Source organism: Rattus rattus, chromosome 16 (assembly GCF_011064425.1).
Source record: "Rattus rattus isolate New Zealand chromosome 16, Rrattus_CSIRO_v1, whole genome shotgun sequence".
NCBI classification, from domain to species: domain Eukaryota; kingdom Metazoa; phylum Chordata; class Mammalia; order Rodentia; family Muridae; genus Rattus; species Rattus rattus.
Genome location: NC_046169.1, coordinates 6419478 through 6436874, shown reverse-complemented (window position 1 = coordinate 6436874; position 17397 = coordinate 6419478). Strand labels below are relative to the sequence as shown.

At 44.2% G+C, this 17397-nt stretch overlaps 1 pseudogene; it reads left to right on the top strand.

The window, feature by feature from the left end:
* The first annotated feature begins 2350 nt into the window (after nt 1-2350).
* On the top strand, nt 2351-2836 carry LOC116885859 (annotated as a pseudogene).
* The last annotated feature ends 14561 nt before the right edge of the window (nt 2837-17397 follow it).

The following is a 17397-nucleotide window of genomic DNA, read 5'->3' as shown; positions in this document are numbered from 1 at the left end:
ACCTAAAGATTCACTCCTAACACAGAGAACACGGCAAAGCAGTGGGGTGTCATTTCCAAGATTACAAAGACACACACTCTGCCCCACCGCTCTCCCACAGACTGCAAACTTCCCGTGGAGACATCTGGACTTTGAGATGCACACATCTGAGTTTAGTTGATCCTGCAGGTTAAGTTTAAAATGGCTGCATCTTAGTTTTGAAGGTGGTCTGCAGGAGACTCTGAGTAGAGGGGTCTTAAGACTATGCTCAGGGGTTGGGGATTTAGCTCAGTGGTAGAGCGCTTGCCTAGCGGCGCAAGGCCCTGGGTTGGTCCTCAACTCTGGAAAAAAAAAAAAAAAGAATTCTTTAAAAAAAAAAGACTGGGGCTGGGGATTTAGCTCAGTGGTAGAGCTTACCTAGGAAGCTTAAGGCCCCGGTTCGTCCCCAGCTCCGAAAAAAACAAAAAAAAAAAAAAAAAAAAAAAAAAAAAAAAAAAAAAAAGACTGTGCTCAGACTCTGACACATAGAAACCCAGAGATTAAAAAAAAAAAAAAAAAAAAAAAAAAAAAAAGGTTGTTTGTTGTTTCAGGCTACTAATATTTGGGGTGATCTGCTAAGCAGCAATTAATAACTTCATAACTTCTTTCATCAATCCATATACTCAAGAATTAAGAAAGACATGGATGGAGCTTTAGCCAAAACCGGAAGCCATTACAGTCTATGAAGGAAGGAAGCAGGGAATGGTGGCCAACGCCTGTAATTCCAGCATTCCAGAGGCTAAGGCAGGAGGATTGCTGCAAGATCAGCTCAGGCTATATAGCAAAACCTTGTCTCAAAACAAAACAAAACAAAACAAAACACAAGCTAAAACAAAGGAAAAACCAGAAATGCTCTGAATATGAATAGCAATGTTAATTTACTAAAGCCCATTATCAATGAACAATTATTTTCACCCGTAATGTTGCAGTTTGCCTCATGTGCTACAAAGGCCTGGTCCCAGGTAATGGTGCTATTGGGAGGTGGCGGGGTCTTTACAAGGTGGAGTCTGGTAGAAGACAGTCACTGGGCATGTACCCTGGAAGGCCATATTGGAAGTCAGTCCCTTGTGACTCTTTTTACCTCCTGGCTGCCCTAGGGTGTTACTAAGCAACCACAGAGTGAAACATTTGAAACCATGAGCCAGATGAACCTTTCCTTTTTGAATGTGATTTATGTTTGTTTTTTTTTTTAAACCAGAAATCTAACATTTCAGTCTGGATGCTACATTTCTACTATAAATATTTGAGGCCTATTTGTTTTCATAAGACTTAAGAGTTGAGAAGGTAGGTGTTTGGGCTTGGATGGGATGACACACACCTTTACTCCTGGCGGTCCAGAGGGAGGGGCATTCAGATAGGTGAATCTCTAAGCAGCCAGTTTGGTCTACATAGTGAGTTTCAGACTGGCCTGCGGGTAAATGGTAAGACTGTCTCTAGAACACAAGAAAAAGTAAATATTTGTAGCCAAATTGTTCCAAACATTCTTTAAAGTCTAAAAACCGAGCTGAGTATTAATGTCAAATTTCATCTCTCTGGTTCCAAAACAAAACAAAACAACAAAACTCGTAAGATGAAGTGAAAATATTACTAAGGGAGTAGAAAGAGAAAACGGGAAGTAATGGGGACAAAAAAAAAAAGAAATTGCCTGTGGGGGAGGGGTAGAGAGATGGCTCAGTGGTTAGGAGCACTTGCTGCTCTTCATACGAGGAGTGAGATTCCCGGGACCCACGCTGTAGCTCACAATGCCCTGTAACTCTAGTTGACAGAGACCCAACACCCTTTTCAGGTTCTGTATGTACACGGTATACAAAAATACATACATGGAAGCAAAACATATACACAAAATACATTTATGGAAAGACTGCCTAAGAATAAAGAAACGTGTGGCCAAAGTTAGATGAGCATGTATAAGAAAATAAAAACAGGGGTTGGGGATTTAGCTCAGTGGTAGAGCGCTTGCCTAGCAAACACAAGGCCCTGGGTTTGGTGCCCAGCTCCGGAAAAAAAAAAAAAAGAAAAACAATATAAAAATATTTTTAAAAGTAATAATATAAAGGGAGGAGCCAGGTGGTGGTGGCGTACACCTTTAATACCAGTATTTGGGAGGCAGAGGCAGGTGAATCTCTGAGTTCGAGGCCAGTCTGGCCTACAGAGTGAGTTCCAGGACAGCTCGGGCTACACAGAGAAATTCTGTCTTGAAAAAAAAGGGAGCTTGAGGCTTCAAGATGGAGAGGGAGCCTTTTGTGAATGGCAGCGAACGAGAATGCAGTGCCATGGTCGAGCATGCTTCAGGAGTACAAGGTGGTGGGGCGCTGCTTGCCACAACCCCAAAATGCCACACACTGCCACTGTACCAAATGTGAACCTTTGCATCCAACCATGCGGTGGTCAAGTCCCGCTTCTGGTACTCTGTGTCGCAACTGAAGACGTCATCGGGGAGATTGTGTACCACGGGCAGGTGTTTGAGAAGTCACCCCTGCGTGTGAAGGACTTTGGCACCTGGTTGTGCTACGACTCCCGCAGTGGCACACACAACATGTGCCGAGAGTACTGGGACCTGACCGCCACTGGCGTGGTCACACAGTGCTACCGCGACATGGGTGCGGGACACGGTGCCCCACACACTCCATCCAGATTGTGAAGGTGGAAGAGATTGCAGATGGCAAGCACCGCCGGCCGGTCAAGCAGTTCCATGACTCCAAGATCAAATTCCCATTGCCCCACCACATGTTACGGCCAGCAGAAGCCATGCTTCACTACCAAGAGCCCCAACACCCAAAACAAAAAACCAAAAGGATGGAGGGAGAGGTTGCTGTAATAGAGTAGCTTGTGAGATGGCTGTTGACCTGGCTCAGTATGCCCAGGCGCATACTGTCAAATCTAAGAGACGGAGTTTAATTTCTGAGAGTGGGCAGGCTCTCTCAGTCTTAGTTAAGGTTTCCGTTGCTGTGGAGAGACACCGGGACCCCTGCAACTCTTATAAAGGCAAACATTTCATTGGTGCTGGCTTCCAGGTTCAGGGGTTCAGTTCATTATCATCAAAGCAGAAAGCATGGTAGGATTCAGGTACTCATGGTGCTGGAGAAGGAGCGGAGAGCTCTACATCTTGATCCAAAGGCAACCAGGAGGAGGCTCTCTTCCCCGGGCAGCCAGGAGGAAGGTCTCCTCCGCACTGGGCAGAACTTGAGAATAGGACCTCAAAGCCCGCCCCCACAGTGACTTAATGCTCCAACAAGGCCACGCCCACTCCAATAAGGACACGCCTCCTAATAGTGCCACTTTCCAGGCATATTCAAACCACCACACCCTCTATCCCTCCGTAGGTAGTGTCCTAGCTGGGTGTTGTCTCCTCTGTGCCCTGGGAATCTCTACAGTTGGAGGGTCCGCCTCCATTTTTTCAACTCCCCTCTTGCGGATGGGCTATAACTAAGGAGGTCAGAATTCCTCTGACTCAGAAGCAATGAAGGGCAGATGAGTGGCTCTAGAAGCTGATCCTAGACTCTCAGACTCTGGGATCATCAGCTGGCGAGGTCTGTTCCCAGCCTCCAAGTTTCAGGTCTCAGCTGAGCCTCTCGCAGTTTGGTCCTTTCCACTGGCCAGCACCCGGTCTTCTCATTCTCTTCAGCTGTCTCCCTGGGCTGTCGCTTGCTCCGAGGCTCTGGGAGGTTACATTTGGATTGTCAGGATTGTGGCTGTTTTCTATTTCCAGGCTCACTGATTTTGTGGTGTTTGCTTTCTTGTTTCTTCATTGCTTAGTTGTTATTATTAAAGAGTGGTTTATTTTTTACATGTGGCCTCCGGGGTCATGTTTATCTTTCTTCAAACCAAAGAATTCTTTCAAGTATCGTCCATAGAGTGAGCTTAGCAACTGTTCTCAACCTGTGCATTGAGACCACTTTGGGGTCGAAAGATCCATTCACAGGGTCACAAATCAGATATTCTGCATATCTAGTATTTGTACTACAACTCAAGACAGTAGCAAAGACAGTTATGAATCAGCAAAAAGAATAGTGTTATGGTTGGGGGTCACCACAACATGAGGATATTAAAGGGTCACAGCCTTAGGAAGGTCAAAAACCACTGGCTTAGAGGATATGCATGTTTTCAATCATGGCAAGTTTTCCTTTCTTCGATTATGACAAATAGTAAGGTATAATAGTCTAGGTTGGCAGTTATCTCTCAGAACATCTGTCCTTTTAAAGTTTCATCTTCTGTTATTCTGATGCGACTTGGTGCTTTTCTCTGGCTACTTTCAATACACTTGTTTGTTCTTTATATTTAGTGGTCTAATTATAATTTGACAAGAGGAAGTTCTTTTATAGTTCAGTGTGATGTTCCAAATGCCCCTCTCCCTCTCTCTCCTTTTTTTTTCAGAGCTGAGGACCGAACCTTGCACTTGCTAGGCAAGCGCTCTACCACTGAGCTAAATCCCCAACCCCTTCTTTTTTTTTTTTTATAGATCTATTTATTTGATATATATATATATATACACACACACACACACACACACACACACACACACACACACACACACACACACACACTGAAGCTATCTTCAGGCACACCAGAAGAGGGCATCAGATCTCATTACGGATGGTTGTGACCCACCATGTGGTTGCTGGGATTTGAACTCAGGACCTCTGGAAGAGGTCTTAAGATCAGAGATGGCTCAGTGGTTAGGAGCAGTCAGTGCCATCTCTCCAGCCCTTCTCTTGCCTTTTCAAGACAGGGTTTCTCTATATAGCCCTGACTGTCTTGGAACTCACTATGTAGACCAGGCTGACCTGTAACTCACAGAGATCTGCCTAGCCTCTGCCTGCTGAGTGCTGGAATTAAAGGCATGCACCATCACTGCCTGGTGGCTGTCTCTTTTTCTAACTTCAGGAAATTTTGGATATGATTTCACTTCAAATATTTTCTGTGCCTTAAGGATGAAGTTTTCACTTCTTTTTTGCTCACTTTTTTTAAAAATTGAGAGCATTGCCTTCTCTGTTTTAATGGTTTGTTTTTATGTGTATAGGGTTTTGCCTGCATGTTTGTCTGTATGTTATGTGTGTGCTTGGTGTTCATGGAGCCCAAAAGAGTGTATCAGGTCCCCTGGAACAAACTATTGTGAGCTGCTTTGTGGGTGCTGGGAAGTGAACTTGAGTCCTTTGAAAGAGTAACTAGTGCTCTTAACCACTCCAGCCCTATCCCATGACTCTTTCTTTTCTTTTCTTTTTTTTTTTTTTCTTTTTTCGGAGCTGGGGACCGAACCCAGGGCCTTGCACTTGCTAGGCAAGCGCTCTACCACTGAGCTAAATCCCCTACCCTGACTCTTTTAAAAGATTTTATTAATTTTATGCACATGAGTACACTGTAGCTGTCTTCAGACACACCAGAAGAGGGCATCAGATCCCATTACAGATGGTTGTGAGCTACCATGGGGTTGTTGGGATTTGAACTCAGGACCTCTGGAAGAGCAGTCAGTGCTCTTAAACCACTGAGCCATCTCTCCAGCCCCTATCCTATGATTCTTAATTTCAGCTGTTTCACGGCATTCCAAACATACTTAAAGCCTTATTGTTGGTTGTTATTTTGGAAAGTTTGTTCTTGCTGGAATGTTCCAGTTCCTCCTGCACCTTGTCTTGAAACCCAGACATTCTCTCCTCTTCTTGATCCACTTTATTAGGGTGGTTTTCCAGTTTCTTCTATGACACATTTTGAGTTTTGTTTGTTTTTCATTCGCAGAGTCTGGGCTTGGTTTTTCATCATATTTTTAATTTCTTTATTGGGTTTCTGTCGTCTTCCTTATTTTACTTAATTGATCATTTATATTCTCTTGAGATTTGTTTCAGAGTTTATTTTCTTTGAACATACTTATAAGCATTCTGTTAAATTCTCTTTCTCAAATTTCCACTAGTTCTCATTCCTGATGGGTTAATGATTTTTGAAGAAGCTATGCTGCCCCGTTTTTCATGCTACTTGTAGTTTTGTGTTGGGATCTGTGCTTTTAGAACTAAGTGATTGGTTGAATTCATTTCTTTTTTTTTTTAAAGATTTATTTATTGATGTATATGTATATAAGTACACTGTCTCTGTCTCCAGACACACCAGCAGAGGGCATCAGATCCCATTACAGATGGTTGTGAGCCACCATGTGGTTGCTGGGAATTGAACTCAGGACCTCTGGAAAAGGAGTCAGTGCTCTTAACCGCTCAGCCATCTCTCCAGCCCCATGAAGCCATATTTCAAAAATGCAAAAGGTCTCAAGAGAGGGCTTGGACTGCCGTGCCACCAAGGCTGATGACCTGAGTCCAATCTTAGGAGCCCACACAGTAGAAGGACAGAACCAACTTCTGCTGCATGTTGTTCTTCGACCTCTGTGTATGCACACACGCATACAGACACACACAGACATGCAGACAGACAGACATACACAGAGACATGTAGACAGACTCACAGACATGCAGACAGACATGCAGACAGACATACACACAGACATGCAGACAGACATACACATAGACATGCAGACATGCAGACAGACAGACAGACACACACACCATGTAACAAAGAAACTTAACGAAACAATGAGAGCAAACCAGTCAAGAAAGGAACCTTTAAAAGGTCCCAGCTGATAACCCAGCCTAGCCTGGTTGTGGCTGAGGGAAACACGAGGCTCTGCTTCTGGCCATTCACCATCACAACATCAGCAGAAGAGTAACCTACTGCTCTGGGCTGCACCTGGAGTGGCCTGGGCATTTCTTGTCGCCATGCACCTGTGCACAGTCTGAGGCGCCACCACAGAGGATGCGTGCTTACACTTTGCTTGTGTATGCCCTGCCTGCCTAACAATACCAGGAAAGCTCCACTCTGGAAATAGTTCTCTCCGGCAATAAGACACGGAATCACAGCGCACCTATTACGGACAAAGAAGCAACAGACAGATTACTGCAGAATCTAACTGGAATTAAAATTTCCAGTACACAAGCTGATAGCCAAAAGTGTATCATGGAGACCAAGCCCTCACATAATAGCAAAAGAGATATCACCCAACAGATACAGAGATCTAACTTAACATAGAGATATGAAAAAGAAGGTAATGGGGCCTCTCCAAAGGCCCACAGCTCTCTAGAAATGGAACCCAAGGACACTGGAGTGGACAGAGTACTTCAGAAAGGCTAGCAAAGCATGATGCTGAAAACTCAGTGAATCCCAGCAAATGAATGACTGCCTGGGTTAAGGAAGACAATACAGGGCATACAGGAGACATTCAGCAAAGAGACAAAGGTTCTGAAGAAAAAAAGCAACAAGGAAATACATAGTTCTGTGTGTTCATTTGTTTTTGAGTCAGGGGTCTCACTGTGCATCTCCAGCTGAACTGGAGGTCGATCTGTAGACCCAGCTGGCCTTGAATTCACAGAGCTCCACCAGCCTGTGCCTCCCTCCTGAGTGCTGGGATCAAAGATGCGTGTGTAAGGCTAGAATTGAGTCTTAACTACCAGGAGACTCCCACCCCCCCAAGTGAGACACAAGAATGGAGTTCAATGCAAACACAAGAGGTTTATTTTTCTGGCGTGTCGGGGTCGACCCTCAATCAGCCTCTCACGAGTGACTAGAAGGAGACCCCGAATGGCTATAACAAGCAAGTTATACTTTTTAGGGGTACAGGTTACACCAGCAAGGTAACAGTTTAAACTTATTGGCTAAGCATATTGACCTTTGAATCCATTGGCTAGCAAGCATACGACAGGCATTGAAACTCTACCTGGGACCAGAGGGTCAGGTGACTATCAGTAGTACATTCTGTGGTTTTTCAAGAATGTCCCTGCTCCTCCCAAGAACTGTGGGTGGAGAATGGAACTAGGGCTAGCCTTGCCCTGAGGCAGGAAGCTGGAACCTGGCCTAGCCTTGCCCCGAGGCTGGTGGGTGTAAGGCTGGTGAAAGCCCCTAGGGTCCTTCACTTCCCCTGAGACCCTATTGACTGACTGAGCTGGCTCAGTCAGGGATTTCAAATTTTAGCCAAAACAAATTAGGCACAAGAGCACAATAGAGGCACAGAGAGCAAAGGGAGGAGTTAGCCAAGCCACCCCTGTTGCAGATGGCTAGACTCCATACCTAGCAGACCCTACGGACTCTGCCAAAAGACTGTAGAGGTGATAAGTCTGGCAAAGTAGCAGTATTCAACTTCTTTTCACAACCAGTAATGAGTTTATGGAGAAACAGATCAGGAAAAGAAGCCCACTCATAAGCCAAACATGCAGGTATAGCTCAGGGGTAAAGCAGTTGTCCACTATGCACAAGGCCCTGGGTTCAATCACTAATGAAACCAAAAGAAAACACTTAGGAACAAACTCAACAAAAAGCCTTTGGTGGGACCTCCCTCACGCCTTTAATCCCAGGCAGGGGATCTCTGTGAGTTTGAGGCCAGCCTGATCTACAAACAGAGGTCCTGGCCGACTAGGGCGACACAGGGTAACAACGACAACTTAATCAAAGAGATGAAACTTAGCACTGAAGACTAAAGAGAGACATTAAGGACAACATTAGAAGATGGAAAGGCGGGGTTGGGGATTTGGCCCAGCGGTAGAGCCCTTGCCTAGCATGCACAAGGCCCGGGGTTCGACCCCCAGCTCCGAAAAAAAAAAAAAAAAAAAAAGATGGACATGCCTACTTTGTTCATGGATCAGATGGAATGGCTGTATTTAACATGATCATATTTGCAATGCACAATCTATAGAATACATGACAATGCCATCAAAATACCAACAACATTCTTCACAAAACTAGAAAAAAAAAATCCTAAAATTTACATGGACTCCAAATAGTCAAACAGCAGAAAGAACAACTCTAAAGGAATCAAATACTTGATTTCATACACACTATGGAACCACACTAACAAAACTAGCCTGGTTTATGCGTAAAACAAACATATGTATGATTGGAACAGAATGTCCCTGAAATAAGACATATACAGCCCGGGCTCTCGGATTCTTGACAAAACCCGCCCCAAACAGATGTTGGATAAAAGCAAAGGTCAACAAATGGAGGTGGGAAAACAGGGTGTTTGTTAGTGCACTTAGACAAGGGCACTAGATACTCTGACTCTCTCTTTCATAAGTCAACTCAAAACAAATTAAAACATGGCTAGACTCATGTGTTTCGACTCTGCCTCCAGCTGGTGGCGCTGCTTTGGGATGTTACAACTCTTGGAGGAGGTGCAGCCTGGCTGGACAAAGTGGCTCCCTGGGAACGACTTTGAGGTCTTATAGCCTGGTCCCATTTCCTGTTCTCTGCTTCCTGACTGCTGATAAACGTGGCTAGCTGCCTCACGAACCTTCCTGCGTTATCCTTTCCCTGTCATGACATAGCCCTTCTTAAACTGTAAGCCATAGAACCCTAGCAACCATAAATCACTTCTGGTCAGGTATTTAGACATAACAATCAGAAAATAGCAAAATACCTTTTTAAAAAGTGTGCATGCATACGCATGTGAAGGGCTGAGGTTGGTGCCAAGGACCTTCCTGTTTCTCCTTACCTTATTCACTGAGGCAGGATTGCTCAGGCAAACCTATGATAAGCTCTATGAGAAGGCTGTCTCGCTAGCCAGTTTGCTCATTTCCCAGCTTCTCAGGATTGACAGAGTAGAGTACTACATTAGAAGCTCTAACCGACTCATCACACTGACAGGCGTTAAACACAGGGACAGCAGATGCCCAGGGCATACAGTTCATGGTTTTATTTCTCTAAAACTCCTCATGACAGCTGTGCGTATTACAATTCCATAACTTTATTAAATCACATGATGACATTTTAAAAATCTTACACTTTGAAAGTATTAGAACAAAATGGGAAACTCGCTAAGCTGTAGATCCAAGTAGCAATCTCATGAATAGAACTCCAATAGCTCAGGAAATAAAAGGAAAAATTTATAAATGGAACTAAATTTAAAAAAAAATGTTCCTCCTATATACATACATGAATAAAGAAATAAACAAATCTTTTTAAAAATTGTCTATCTTTCCAGTACTTGGGAGGCCAGGGAAGGTCAATCAAAACTTCAAGGTCTTCCTCAGCTTTACAACAAATGAGAGGCTAGCCTGGGATACATGAAAAAATGTTCTAATTCATAATGAGGCAAGGTGGCTCTAATGTGAACACTCACGTTGAAACAAGAGGATTGACGTATTCAGGACAGTGCGTCTGAGACTAGCCTGGACTACAGTGTGAGACTTGTAAAATAAAATCAAATTCAATCCCACCAGATGTCAAGTTAAATGGTTCAGGCGAACATTTTTAAAGCTACGTTTCAAACTAATGCTTTCACTTACTCTGCAGCTCTCATTCTGACTGCACTGTCAACCTGTTAAGCCACCTTTGGGCTTTTAAATGTTGCTAAGAATCTCCTTTAGAGTTCCATAGTCTCTGTTGTAGCACTGTAAGCAAAATTCTTTAAAAATACCTCACCCTCAACTTCCACACCTGTTAGGGAGGCTTCTCTCAAAGCCTCAGAAAGCATGTGTAGGAGGGGTTGGTGAGACTGGAACCCGGGTGTATGCTGGAGGGAGAAATGTGGCAACTTCTGCACAGTGTACTGCCATAATGTGACCCCTAAGTTTTCTAAGAACACACACTACATACCAGAGAGATGTGTTTATACTGATGTTCATAGCACCTTTTCTAACGGCCAGAAGGTGGTAGCGAGCCAAATGTGCCTTGAGGAATGGGTAAAAGCAGTATGTATCTGTATACATTGCAATCTTGAGCAGCCCTGAGGTGGGGAACACAATCAAGCCATGTAGATACAAGCCATGTAGATACTTGTTAAATAAACACGAAACTTCAGTTTTTCAAGGTGAAAGCAGGTCTGTGGATTGGTTTCACAGTAAAAGGAACATGTGATCTAGTTAGCTTCTGCTGTGGACTCAGCAGCACCCGAATTATCTGAGCCAGTCTCAGTTAGGGGACTTCCTTGGTTAGACTGGCCTGTACGGGTATTTTCTTGTTTGCTAATTGATATAGGCAGGCTCAGTCCACTGTGGGCGGTTCCATTCCTACGCAGGGCCTTCTGGATTATATAAGAAAGCTAGCTGAGCAGAGGCGAGGAGCAAGCCTGTAAGCAGTTTTCCTCCATGTTTCCTGCCTCTGCTCCTTGCGTTCCTGTCTTAACTTCTCACAGGATGGATTGTGACCTGGAAGTAGAATATAAAACAATTCTTCCCTCCCCAAGTTGCTTTTGGTAATGGTGTTTATTACAGCAACAGAAAGCAAAGTAGAACACATGATAGATAACATAACAGAGTTAAAGTGGTAATTTTCTTCTTTTTTCCTTTTTAAAAAGATTTATTTATTATGTATACAGCATTGCACCTGCATGTACACGTGCAGGCCAGAAGAGGGCACCAGATCTCATTATAGATGGTTGTGAGCCACCATGTGGTTGCTGGGAATTAAATTCATGACCTCTGGATGAGCAGACAGTGCTCTTAACATCTGAGCCACCTCTCCAGCCCCCCCTTTCCTTCTTTCTTTCCTTTTCTTCTCTCTTCTTTTTCTTCCATCCTATCCTTTCCTTCCCTCACTCCTTCCTTCCTTCCCAAACCTCTCACCTCTGCTTCTTTCCTTCCCCAATCTCTGGAGTGTGGGATGAAGACACACATCACAACATTTGGCACCTAGAACTTCTAATGTCTTCTATATGCATTGTCACAATACTGTCCTAATTCTCATTTTGTTACTTTCTTGTTACTTTTTATTTCTTAGTAACTTTGTGAAGGATTTTGTAGTGTGGTATGTCATATATAAATGACCAAACCAGGTATGTATTGGTCAGCAAATAACCACAAAACAGGCATATTTTAAAGAAAACATTGTGAATACCCCAGTTCCTCATAGTCTCTTCTAAATGCCCTCCCCACTCTTTCTAAAGGCAGCTACCACCCTAACTTCTAATATTATAGATCAGTTTTGCTCATCTCCACTTGTATGCAAACAGCATATTGCAGGATGGACTCTTTGTCCTAGTTTCTTTATCATCATGTTCACGAGATCCATCTGTGTTGCTCATATAACAATTGCTGGCACAGAGTATTCTATAGATGAATTTATGACACGATTCTTTATACATTTTATACTTCATGAGTATTAATATTTTTCATGGTTAATGTTGATCATCCAAACTTGACTGGATCTGTAATCAATAAGAGATAAACCATTAGGCACACCTGTAAGAGACTGATCACGTGATGACTTTGGAAGATCTGTCTTAAATATGGGCAGCAGCTTCTGGTAGTAGCCAAATGGAAGGAGGTCGTAGGGGATGTGTCTGCTTTTTACCTGCTTGCCTTCTGGTTGCCTTCTGGTCATGCTGTCGAATTAATTTACTTTGCAGGTACCACTGCCATTGTTTGCTGACCTCAGAATGTAGCCTTGTCAGTTATCTGACACGGACTGAAGACCATGGCTTTCCAGGAGGCTGCTGAGGCATCCAGTTTTGTGGACAGATCAGACACAGGCTCTCAGCCTCTAGAGTGTTAAGGCAGCCAGTACTGAACTACCCAGACCAAGCCATGTCAGCAAATCTGAGCAATCCTTTTCATATATATTCATCCTACAGGTTGTTTCTCTGACCAATCTGATAAGGCGTTTCTCCTAATATTGGCTATAATGAACTAATATACTAGAACTAATGTATACTTCTTTAGACACACAGTTCAAACTCTGAGACGGAGTCCTCCTAAGTTGCTGAGGATGGATTTGAATTTATGATGCTCTTGCCTTGGCCTGTGGAGTAGCTGAAATTATAGGTATACACCATCAGGCCTCCTAATCTGCAGATCTTCATTTCTTCCTTCCTTCCTTCCCTCCCTCTTTTCTTTCTTTCTTCTTTCCTTTCTTTCAACCCTTCCCTTTATTCTTGTCAGTGCTTCCAGTATAAATTGCAGGCAATTCCCATGTCCTGATTTCAGAGTAAAGGTTTTCAACATTTCAGCAGCACATACACCAGGTCTTGGAAGTGTCTAATATAACTTGTGTTAAGTATGATTCAGCTTCTAGTTTATTGATTTTTTAAGAGTCCTTCTTATCTATGTATGCATGTGTGTTGCTGTGTGGGAGCACACCATGTGTGTGGCGGTGTCCCTGGAAGCCGGAAGAGCCTCAGATCCTCTGGAGCTGCTTTTAGAGTTGTGAGCTGCTTGACCTGGGTGCTGAGAACATTAATGCAGGTTCTCTGCAAGAGCAGCAGCAGTTCTAACTGCTGAGCCATCTCTCCAGCCCCTAGCTTAGTACTTTTTCTTAGACAAGCATGGGCATTAAACGTCATGAAGTGTTTTCCTGAGACTATTGGAACTCCCTCATGCTGTGAATGTGGCTTGGCACTGACTTCCCACCGTAAGCATGCTTATGTCCCTGGATACACTCCTTTTCCACTGTGCTTACGCCCCTGGATACACTCCTCTTCCACGTGCTTATTAGGATCTGTAGTCATTGACTTTTGCATTTACAGCTAAACCATATGTTAAAACACCCTTCCGTTGCATACCAGCGGTCACTGGATAGTCTAGGCTAACCTCAAATGAGAGCTCCTTCTTTATTAAACTCCTAGGTGCTGGATTTCAGACAGGAGCCACTATTCCTTGCTCAAGATCCATTCATTCTGTTAGATTTCTTTCAACCAATGCGCTCTACAGACTCAGTGTTTTTTGACTATTGATTCTGTGTATTAATATTATCTTCCTTCCTTCATGTCATTACCCTTTTTAGTCCCATTCGTAATCTATACATTTAGTTATTTTTCTTTTTGTTTTTAATACATGTCATAAGAGTGGACATGTATTTTAAATTATCTATTTAAAAATATTTTCTAATTTTATTTTTTTCTTAGCCTCTTGGGTGATTTAAAGGTGTGTCCAGCAGAGAAATTGATTTGCTTTGTTTTTGAGACAGTGTCTCACTGTGTAGCTCTGGCTGGCCTGGAACTGTCTGTAGACCAGGCTGGCCTCAAATTCAGACATCAACCTGCCTCTGCTTCCTCAGTGCTGGACTCTTTAACAAAGATCATTTTTTCATAATTTTTGCTGCTAGAAATCCAACACGCCACCTTGAGCACGCTACGTAAGCTTTCACCACGGTTTAATTTCCAGCTCTACTTTTATTCTTTATAAAAATACTTTCCATGTATGAATGTTTTGACTGTGTATGTTTGTACATCATTTGTGAGGCAGAGGGAGGTTGGATCCTAGTTACAGATAGCTGTGAGTTGTCCTGCAGATGCCGGGAACTGAGTGGGTTCTGAGGAGGCAGCCAGTGCTTTAACTGCTGGGCCATCTCTCCAGACTCCCTATTTTCTTTTACAGTTTGATTGTTGACATTATTTTCTCGTCTGAGCCCACTGTAATGAAAAGCACTGTATGTGGGCTCAGGAGCCGCTCCGCGGGAAAGCGCACAGTGCTTGCAGAAGGCCTGGATTCAGGTCCCACCACCCACATCTGGTAGTTTACCTATTGCTCCAGTTCTTGGGGATCTGATCCCTCTGGCTTCAGTGGACACCTGTACAAACAGACATACACAGAGTTAGAAATAATCTTTCGGAAAAGCCATACATGCTTTTATAGGGTGCACTATAGCCAACTGCTGTTGGTTGTCCACCGGAGCTAGAAGGCTGCTGCTCACATCATACGCCCTGTTTGCCAGACACAGAGCTGAGGTGGGGTTGAGCTGAGGCGTCCCCTCTCCTGCCTCACCTTTGCAGTGCCAGTAGGTGCGAAGCAGGCTGCAGGGGGAGAATCAGCAACAGCCTCACTCAGCTGTGAAACCTGGGTGCAAACACTGCAGACCAGCCGGAGCTGTGCCTAGCTGTGCAGTAGGGGCAAGTCTATTATGGGGAGCAACCCACTGTTTTCTGACTGGATTTGAAGTCTGCTCCACCAGAGGCAATTCCTGTGTGATACTGTACTCTGGTCAAAAGCCCATGGCTGGGAAAATCACAGGTCCCAATGGGGAAGCCACTGATGTGTTGCTAAATGGATATGATATGCCCATCAACTGCCTCCTAAACAACTACATTTATACCTACAAACTAGTGCTTTGTCAACTTTGGTTTAAAAAAAAATGCTCTTTGTGGTGGGTGTGCTATTTGAATATGCTTGGCCCAAGAAGTAGCACTTAGGTGTGGCTTTGTTGGAGTGGGTGTGTCATTGTGGGCGTGGGCTTTAAAACTCTCATCTTAGCTCCCTGGAAGCCAGCCTTCTAGCAGCCTTCAGATGAAGATGTAGACCTCTCAGCTCCTCCTGCACCATGCCTGCCTGGATGCTGCCATGCTCCTGCCTTGATGATAATGGACTGAACCTCTGAGCCTGTAAGCCAGTCCCTGTTAAATGTTGTCCTTGGTCATGTTCACAGCAGTAAAACCCTAAGACAGTGGGCAATACAGAACTTTACAGCAATGTAGGGGCTTACACCTGTTATCTTTATCACCCCATCCAATACTGCAGAAGGGACAGAAAGGGAAAGCTAGAAAAGGATGTGTCTCTGAAGGTCATAGTGTGGAGTGCTGACTTCTAGCTAGGTATGCCCTAGCTGTTGCATTCTTGGAACTCAGATCATCTATATTTGATCTGGCCTGTCAACACCCAGTCATGGTATGCAGAGGTGCTCATGGGGCCCTACACAGCTAAATGGTGGATGGCACAAGGTGGGGGGAAGTGGAAAGCCTGGTAAAGTCAAACTAGGGCTTGAAGCCCTGGGGATCCAGAAGGGATGGTCAGAGCTTCACCTGCTCCTGAATCCAGGCCCCTGTCATATAGCCACTGCCCCAACCTCAGGAGAGAATTGTGGCCATTGGTCACATAGGAGCAGCACCCATATGTCCCTCCTCATGTACATGAGGCATGTCAGGCCAAGTCGATAGGAAGCACCTGCTGTCAGATCCAACCCACTCCGAAACTGTATATAAGGTCCTATTCAGAAGGAATAAAAGGTGTGTGAGAATTACTCCATCATCTGACAGCATCTGTCATAACAGCTGTAACACTGCCTGGGAAGAGAACTTTCCTGAAGCTTTCACCACCAGAAGCTCCCCTGCACTCTGCTCACTCACTCCTAGGTCCCTCACTAGCCAGCCCTCCCAGTCAGCTCCCCATCTAGGAGTTCAGCATCTGGGAGCAACAGCAGCTGCCAGGGCAGCAGCACCAGAGCAGCCACAGCAGCAGCCGCAGGGAGACTTCCCCCTCCCTGCTCAAGCCCTTTCACCTTCATTTGAACCCTCCCATGGGGCCAGGCCAGAGATGTCTGCAGATAGCAGACCGACAACAGGGAGTGGCATCAGGGGCATCAGTGACATTGGTGGAGTAGCCACTGGAAAGGTGCTCATGCTCCTGTAAACAATCCTCATCTGAGCTCCTAATTAAGCTCATTGGGTCCCAAACAAATCAACTGCCAAATCAGACATCAAAGTATAAGGGCGGGGGGGGGGTTGGAAAGAAGAAAGGATCAATGGGAGTATAATAATGAAAGATCGTGGAATATGATTGTCATACAAAACCTTGATATAATGTACAATATATGCTAGTAAAAACATACAAAAATTCTTTCAATATGATAGTGTAACTGCTACAAATAGGAAGGTTTTGCTTCTAGGTCACACAAAAGAGTTTTAAAACAAGATTGACCATTACTAATAACCCAGTAAGTTGAAGAAGCACACTACATTGGAGTGATAAATGAACAGAGAATACCAGGGAAAGAAACATAGACCTATTTCAATAAGCTGTTTTCTGACCTCCACAAGAGCCTGATTGTATGTGCATACATACACACAACTAAATGTTAAAAAAACAAACAAAAAAAATCCCCAAACTGAAAAGACCTAAATCCCAAGTTGACTGCCTCATCAGAAAAAGCTGAGGATAAGGTTTCCTGACCTAGGTTTAAACCTAAGTGCTTGTGTCATTCTGAAAGAAAATGGTCTCATAGGGCTGGAGTGATAGCTCAGCCGTTAAGAGCACTGACTGCCCTTCCAGAGGTCCTGAGTTCAATTCCCAGCAACTACCTGGTGGCTCACAGTCATCTGTAATGGGATCTGATGCCCTCTTCTGATGTGTCTGAAGAAAGCGACAGTGTACTCACATAAAATAAATCTTTTTTTTTTTGAGCTGAGGACCGAACCCAGGGCCTTGCGCTTGCTAGGCAAGTGCTATAAAATAAATCTTAAAAAAAGAGAGAGAATGGACTCCATGGGCTCATGGGGAGTGGCACTATTAGGAGGTTTGGCCTTGTTGGAGGAAGTGTCACTAGAGGTGGACTTTGAGGTTTCAGATGCACAAGTCAGGTCCATTGTCTCTCTTGTCCCTGCTGATATAGATGTAGAACTTTCAGCTCCTCTCCAGCACCAAGTCTGCC